Source organism: Protopterus annectens, unplaced genomic scaffold (assembly GCF_019279795.1).
Source record: "Protopterus annectens isolate FY-2018-M unplaced genomic scaffold, PAN1.0 ctg66750_obj.part0, whole genome shotgun sequence".
Classification (NCBI taxonomy): domain Eukaryota; kingdom Metazoa; phylum Chordata; order Ceratodontiformes; family Protopteridae; genus Protopterus; species Protopterus annectens.
In genome coordinates this window covers 448-8,599 of record NW_025054615.1, presented here as the reverse complement: position 1 = coordinate 8,599, position 8,152 = coordinate 448, and the positions used below count along the sequence as shown (strand labels likewise).

Genomic DNA, 8,152 nt, shown 5'->3' with positions numbered 1-8,152 from the left:
GCATAAAAAAGGGGGGGTTAATTTAAACATTTTTTTTTTTCCAAATAATGGTTTTTGGGCTAATGGTAAAAAGGAGAAGGGGGGGGGCAAATTGGGTCTAAGGGGTTTGAAATAAATTTTTTTCCAGTTTAAAGAGGGTTAAAACCACCCTTTTTTGGGTTTTTAAGGTGGGATTTTTAATTTTGAAGATTTCAAGTTGGGAAAGGATGTCCTTCTTGGGTCATTTTGAGTGTTTGGAGAGATAGTTTTCTAGTTCTTTGAAGAAGGGGTGAGTTTCACAAGGGGCATGATTGTCTAGAATAGAAAGGAAAGTAGAATTAAAGAATAATACTGCTTCATTAAGTGGAAGAGCTTTTAAAGGGTTCCAGTTGCATATTCCATGATTCTTGTTAGGTCAGTCACACTTATCCCATGTTCTTTGTTAGGTCAGTCACACTTATGCTATGTTTCTTGTTAGGTCAGTCACACTTATTCCATGTTTCTTGTTTGGTCAGTCACACTTATTCCATGTTTCTTGTTAGGTCAGTCACACTTATTCCATATTTCTTGTTAGGTAAGTCACACTTATTCCATGTTTCTTGTTAGGTCAGTCACACTAATTCCATGTTTCTTGTTAGGTCAGTCACACTTATTCCATGTTTCTTGTTAGGTCAGTCACACTTATTCCATGTTTCTTGTTAGGTCATTTACACTTATTCCATGTTCCTTGTTAGGTCAGTCACAATTATTCCATGTTTCTTGTTAGGTCAGTCACACTTATTCCATGTTTCTTGTTAGGTCGGTAACACTTATTCCATGTTTCTTGTTAGGTCGGTAACACATTCCATGTTTGTTGTTAGGTCAGTCACAGTTATTCCATGTTTCTTGTTAGGTCAGCCACACTTATTCCATGTTTTTTGTTAGGTCAGTCACACTTATTCCATGTTTCTTGTTAGGTCGGTCACACATTCCATGTTTCTTGTTAGGTCAGTCACAGTTATTCCATGTTTCTTGTTTGGTCAGTCACACTTATTCCATGTTTCTTGTTAGGTAAGTCACACTTATTCCATGTTTCTTGTTAGGTCAGTCACACTTATTCCATGTTTCTTGTTAGGTCAGTCACAATTATTCCATGTTTCTTGTTAGGTCAGTCACACTTATTCCATGTTTCTTGTTAGGTAAGTCACACTTATTCCATGTTTCTTGTTGGGTCAGTCACACTAATTCCATGTTTCTTGTTAGGTCAGTCACACTTATTCCATGTTTCTTGTTAGGTCAGTCACAATTATTCCATGTTTCTTGTTAGGTCATTTACACTTATTCCATGTTTCTTGTTAGGTCAGTCACAATTATTCCATGTTTCTTGTTAGGTCATTTACACTTATTCCATGTTCCTTGTTAGGTCAGTCACAATTATTCCATGTTTCTTGTTAGGTCAGTCACACTTATTCCATGTTTCTTGTTAGGTCGGTCACACTTATTCCATGTTTCTTGTTAGGTCGGTCACACATTCCATGTTTCTTGTTAGGTCAGTCACAGTTATTCCATGTTTCTTGTTAGGTCAGCCACACTTATTCCATGTTTCTTGTTAGGTCAGTCACACTTATTCCATGTTTCTTGTTAGGTCGGTCACACATTCCATGTTTCTTGTTAGGTCAGTCACAGTTATTCCATGTTTCTTGTTTGGTCAGTCACACTTATTCCATGTTTCTTGTTAGGTCAGTCACACTTATTCCATGTTTCTTGTTAGGTCAGTCACACTTATTCCATGTTTCTTGTTAGGTCAGTCACAATTATTCCATGTTTCTTGTTAGGTCATTTACACTTATTCCATGTTCCTTGTTAGGTCAGTCACAATTATTCCATGTTTCTTGTTAGGTCAGTCACACTTATTCCATGTTTCTTGTTAGGTCGGTCACACTTATTCCATGTTTCTTGTTAGGTCGGTCACACATTCCATGTTTCTTGTTAGGTCAGTCACAGTTATTCCATGTTTCTTGTTAGGTCAGCCACACTTATTCCATGTTTCTTGTTAGGTCAGTCACATTTATTCCATGTTTCTTGTTAGGTCAGCCACACTTATTCCATGTTCCTTGTTAGGTCAGTCACACTTATTCCATGTTTCTTGTTAGGTCAGTCACTCTTATTCCATGTTTCTTGTTAGGTCAGTCACACTTATTCCATGTTTCTTGTTAGGTAATTCACACTTATTCCATGTTTCTTGTTAGGTCAGTGAACATTATTGCACGTGTCTTGTTAGGTCATTCACACTTATTCCATGTTTCTTGTTAGGTCGGTCAAACATTCCATGTTTTTTGTTAGGTCAGCCGCACTTATTCCATGTTTCTTGTTAGGTCAGTCACACTTATTCCATGTTTCTTGTTAGGTCAGTCACACTTATTCCATGTTTCTTGTTAGGTCAGTCATATTTATTCCATGTGTCTTGTTAGGTCAGCCACACTTATTCCATGTTTCTTGTTAGGTCAGTGAACATTATTGCACGTGTCTTGTTAGGTCAGTCACACTTATTCCATGTTTCTTGTTAGGTCGGTCAAACATTCCATGTTTTTTGTTAGGTCAGGCACTCTTATTCCATGTTTCTTGTTAGGTCAGTCACAATTATTCCATGTTTCTTGTTAGGTCAGTCACACTTATTCCATGTTTCTTGTTAGGTCATTCACACTTATTCCATGTTTCTTGTTAGGTCAGTCACACTTATGCCATGTTTTTTGTTAGGTCAGTCACACTTATTCCATGTTTCTTGTTAGGTCAGTCACACTTATTCCATGGTTTTTGTTAGGTCAGTCACACTTATTCCATGTTTCTTGTTAGGTCAGTGACACTTATATGTTTCTTGTTAGGTCAGTCACACTTATTCCATGATACTTGTTAGGTCAGTCACACTTATTCCACATTTCTTGTTAGGTCAGTCACACTTATTCCACGCTTCTTGTTAGGTCAGACACACTTATTCCATGTTTCTTGTTAGGTCAGACACACTTATTCCATGTTTCTTCTTAGGTCAGTCACACTTATTCCATGTATCTTGTTAGGTCAGTTACACTTATCCCATGTTTATTCTTAGGTCAGACACACTTATTCCATGTTTCTTCTTAGGTCAGTCACACTTATTCCTTGTTTCTTGTTAGGTCAGGCACAATTATTCCACGTTTCTTTTTAGATCAGTCACACTATTCCATTTTTCTTCTTAGGTCAGTCACACTTATTCCAGTTTTCTTGTTAGGTCAGTTACACTTATCCCATGTTTCTTCTTAGGTCAGACACACTTATTCCATCTTTCTTGTTAGGTCAGTTACACTTATTCCATGTTTCTTGTTAGGTCAGTCACACTTATTCCATGGTTTTTGTTAGGTCAGTCACACTTATTCCATGTTTCTTGTTAGGTCAGTGACACTTATATGTTTCTTGTTAGGTCAGTCACACTTATTCCATGATACTTGTTAGGTCAGTCACACTTATTCCACATTTCTTGTTAGGTCAGTCACACTTATTCCACGCTTCTTGTTAGGTCAGACACACTTATTCCATGTTTCTTGTTAGGTCAGACACACTTATTCCATGTTTCTTCTTAGGTCAGTCACACTTATTCCATGTATCTTGTTAGGTCAGTTACACTTATCCCATGTTTATTCTTAGGTCAGACACACTTATTCCATGTTTCTTCTTAGGTCAGTCACACTTATTCCTTGTTTCTTGTTAGGTCAGGCACAATTATTCCACGTTTCTTTTTAGATCAGTCACACTATTCCATTTTTCTTCTTAGGTCAGTCACACTTATTCCAGTTTTCTTGTTAGGTCAGTTACACTTATCCCATGTTTCTTCTTAGGTCAGACACACTTATTCCATCTTTCTTGTTAGGTCAGTCACACTTATTCTACGTTTCTTGTTAGGTCAGTCACAAGTATTGCACGTTTTTGTTAGGTTGGTCACACATATTCCATGTTTCTTGTTAGGTCAGCCACAGTTATTCCACGTTCCTTGTTAGGTCAGTCACACTTATTCCACATTTCTTGTTAGGTCAGTCACAAGTATTCCATGTTTCTTGTTAGGTCGATCACAAATTCCATGTTTCTTGTTAGGTCAGTCACACTTATCCCATGTTTCTTGTTAGGTCAGTCACACTTATTCCCTGTTTCTTGTTAGGTCAGTCACACTTATTCCATGTTTCTTGTTAGGTCAGTCACACTTATTCCATGTTTCTTGTTAGGTCAGTCACACTTATTCCATGTTTCTTGTTAGGTCAGCCACACTTATTCCATGTTTCTTGTTAGGTCAGTCACACTTATTCCATGTTTCTTGTTAGGTCAGTCACACATTCCATGTTCCTTATTAGGTCAATCAACCTTATTTCATGTTTGTTGTTAGGCCAGTCACACTTTCTCCATGTTTCTTGTTAGGTCAGCCACACTTATTCCATGTTTCTTGTTAGGTCAGTCACACTTATTCCATGTTTCTTGTTAGGTCACTCACACTTATTCCATGTTTCTTGTTAGGTCAGTCACACTTATTCCATGTTTCTTGTTAGGTCAGTCACACTTATTCCATGTTCCTTGTTAGGTCAGTCACAATTATACCACATTTCTTGTTAGGTCAGTCACACTTATTCCATGATTTGTGTTAGGTCAGTCACATTTATTGCATGTTTCTTGTTAGGTCATTCACACTTATTCCATGATTTGTGTTAGGTCAGTCACAATTATTCCATGTTTCTTGTTAGGTCAGTCACACTTATTCCATGTTTCTTGTTAGGTCAGTCACACTTATTCCATGTTTCTTGTTAGGTCAGTCACACTTATTCCATGTTCCTTGTTAGGTCAGTCACAATTATTCACATTTCTTGTTAGGTCAGTCAGACTTATTCCATGATTTGTGTTAGGTCAGTCACAATTATTCCATGTTTCTTCTTAGGTCAGTCACACTTATTCCATGTTTCTTGTTAGGTCAGTCACACTTATTCCATGTTCCTTGTTAGGTCAATCAACCTTATTTCATGTTTCTTGTTAGGTCAGTCACAAGTATTGCACGTTTTTGTTAGGTCGGTCACACATATTCCATGTTTCTTGTTAGGTCAGCCACAGTTATTCCACGTTCCTTGTTAGGTCAGTCACACTTATTCCACATTTCTTGTTAGGTCAGTCACAAGTATTCCACATTTCTTGTTAGGTCAGTCACACTTATTCCATGTTTCTTGTTAGGTCAGTCACACTTATTCCATGTTCCTTGTTAGGTCAGTCACAATTATTCCATGTTTCTTCTTAGGTCAGTCACACTTATTCATTGTTTTTTGTTATGTCAGTCACACTTATTCCATGTTCCTTATTAGGTCAGTCACACATTCCATGTTCCTTGTTAGGTCAATCAACCTTATTTCATGTTTCTTGTTAGGTCAGTCACACTTATTCCATATTTCTTGTTAGGTCAGTCACAAGTATTGCACGTTTTTGTTAGGTCGGTCACACATATTCCATGTTTCTTGTTAGGTCAGCCACAGTTATTCCACGTTTTTGTTAGGTCGGTCACACATATTCCATGTTTCTTGTTAGGTCAGCCACAGTTATTCCACGTTCCTTGTTAGGTCAGTCACACTTATTCCACATTTCTTGTTAGGTCAGTCACACTTATTCCATGTTTCTTGTTAGGTCATTCACACTTATTCCATGTTTCTTGTTAGGTCATTCACACTTATTGCATGTTTCTTGTTAGGTCAGTCACACTTATTCCATGTTTCTTGTTAGGTCATTCACACTTATTGCATGTTTCTTGTTAGGTCAGTCACACTTATGCCATGTTTCTTGTTAGGTCAGCCACACTTATTCCATGTTTCTTTTTAGGTCAGTCACACTTATCCCATGTTCCTTGTTAGGTCAGTCACACTTATTCCATGTTTCTTGTTAGGTCAGTCACACTTATTCCATGTTTCTTGTTAGGTCAATCACACTTATTTCATGTTTCTTGTTAGGTCAGTCACACTTATTCCATGTTTCTTGTTAGGTCAGCCACACTTATCCCATGCTCCTTGTTAGGTCATTCACACTTATTCCATGTTTCTTGTTAGGTCAGTTACACTTATTCCATTTTTCTTGTTAGGTCAGTTACACTTATCCCATGTTTTTTGTTAGGTCAGTCACACATTCCATGTTCCTTGTTAGGTCAATCAACCTTATTTCATGTTTGTTGTTAGGTCAGTCACACTTATTCCATGTTTCTTGTTAGGTCAGTCACACTTATTCCATGTTTATTGTTAGGTCCGTCACACTTATTTCCTGTTTCTTGTTAGGTCAGTCACACTTATTCCATGTTTCTTGTTAGGTCAGTCACACTTATTCCATGTTTCTTGTTAGGTCAGTCACACTTATTCAATGTTCCATGTTAGGTCATTCACACTTATTCCATGATTCTTGTTAGGTCAGCCACACTTATTCCATGATTCTTGTTAGGTCAGCCACACTTATTCCATGTTCCTTGTTAGGTCAGTCACACTTATTCCATGATTCTTGTTAGGTCAGTCACACTTATTCCATGTTTCTTGTTAGGTCATTCACACTTATTCCATGATTTCTGTTAGGTCAGTCAAAATTATTCCATGTTTCTTCTTAGGTCAGTCACACTTATTCCATGTTTCTTGTTAGGTCAGTCACAATTGTCTCAAGACCTCTATTCCATGTTTTGTTAGGTCATTCCATGTTTCTTGTTAGGTCAGTCACATTTATTCCATGATTCCTGTTAGGTCAGTCACACTTATTCCATGTTCCTTGTTAGGCCACTCACACTTATTCAATGTTTCTTGTTAGGTCAGACACACATTCCATGTTCCTTGTTAGGTCATTTCTTGTTTTTTTCTTGTTAGGTCCAGTCATATTCCATGTTTTGTCAGGTCAGTCACACTTATTCCATGTTTCTTGTTAGGTCAGTCATACTTATTCCATGATTCTTGTTAGGTCAGTCATACTTATTCCATGTTTCTTGTTAAGTCAGTCACACTTATTCCATGTTTCCTGTTAGGTCAGTCACACTTATTCCATATTTCTTTTTAGGTCAGTCACACTTATTTCATGTTTATTGTTAGGTCAGTCACACTTATTCCATGTTTCTTGTTAGGTCAGTCACACTTATTCCATGTTTCTTGTTAGGTCAGTCACACTTATTCCATGTTTCTTGTTAAGTCAGTCACTCTTATTCCATGTTTCTTGTTAGGTCAGTCACACTTATTCCATGTTTCTTGTTAGGTCAGTCACACTTATTCCATGTTTCTTGTTAGGTCAGTCACACTTATTCCATGTTTCTTGTTAGGTCAGTCACACTTATTCCATGTTTCTTGTTAGGTCAGTCACACTTATTCCATGTTTTGTGTTAGGTCAGTCACACTTATTCCAGTTTTCTTGTTAGGTCAGTCACACTTATTCCATGTTTCTTATCGGGTCAGTCACACTTATTCCATGTTTCTTGTTAGGTCAGTCACAATTATTCCATGTTTCTTGTTGTTAGGTCACACTTATTCCATGTTTCTTGTTAGGTCAGTGCACTTATTCCATGTTTCTTGTTAGGTCAGTCCACCTCTCATGTTTCTTGTTAGGTCAGTACACTTATTCCATGTGTTTCTTTCAGCCACACTTATTCCATGTTTCTTGTTAGGTCAGTCATATTTATTCCATGTGTCTTGTTAGGTCAGCCACACTTATTCCATGTTTCTTGTTAGGTCAGTCACACTTATTCCATGTTTCTTGTTAGGTCAGTCACACTTATTCCAGTTTTCTTGTTAGGTCAGTCACACTTATTCCATGTTTCTTGTTAGGTCAGTCACACTTATTCCATGTTTCTTGTTAGGTCAGTCACACTTATTCCATGTTTCTTGTTAGGTCAGTCACACTTATTCCATGTTTCTTGTTAGGTCAGCCACACTTATTCCATGTTTCTTGTTAGGTCAGTCACACTTATTCCATGTTTCTTGTTAGGTCAGTCACACTTATTCCATGTTTCTTGTTAGGTCAGTCACACTTATTCCATGTTTCTTGTTAGGTCCTTCACACTTATTCCATGTTTCTTGTTAGGCCAGTCACATTTATTCCATGATTCCTGTTAGGTCCGTCACACTTATTCCATGTTCCTTGTTAGGCCACTCACACTTATTCCATGTTTCCTTGTTAGGTCAGT

The 8,152-nt window shown here is 37.4% G+C and overlaps 1 long non-coding RNA gene across 1 annotated transcript; it reads left to right on the top strand.

Annotated features, from left to right (window-relative positions):
* Nucleotides 1-6,188: 6,188 nt before the first annotated feature.
* LOC122792054 lies at nt 6,189-7,111 on the top strand. Its single transcript, XR_006363267.1, has 3 exons — nt 6,189-6,214; nt 6,599-6,630; nt 7,068-7,111. It is a non-coding gene; the product is annotated as an uncharacterized LOC122792054 (long non-coding RNA).
* The last annotated feature ends 1,041 nt before the right edge of the window (nt 7,112-8,152 follow it).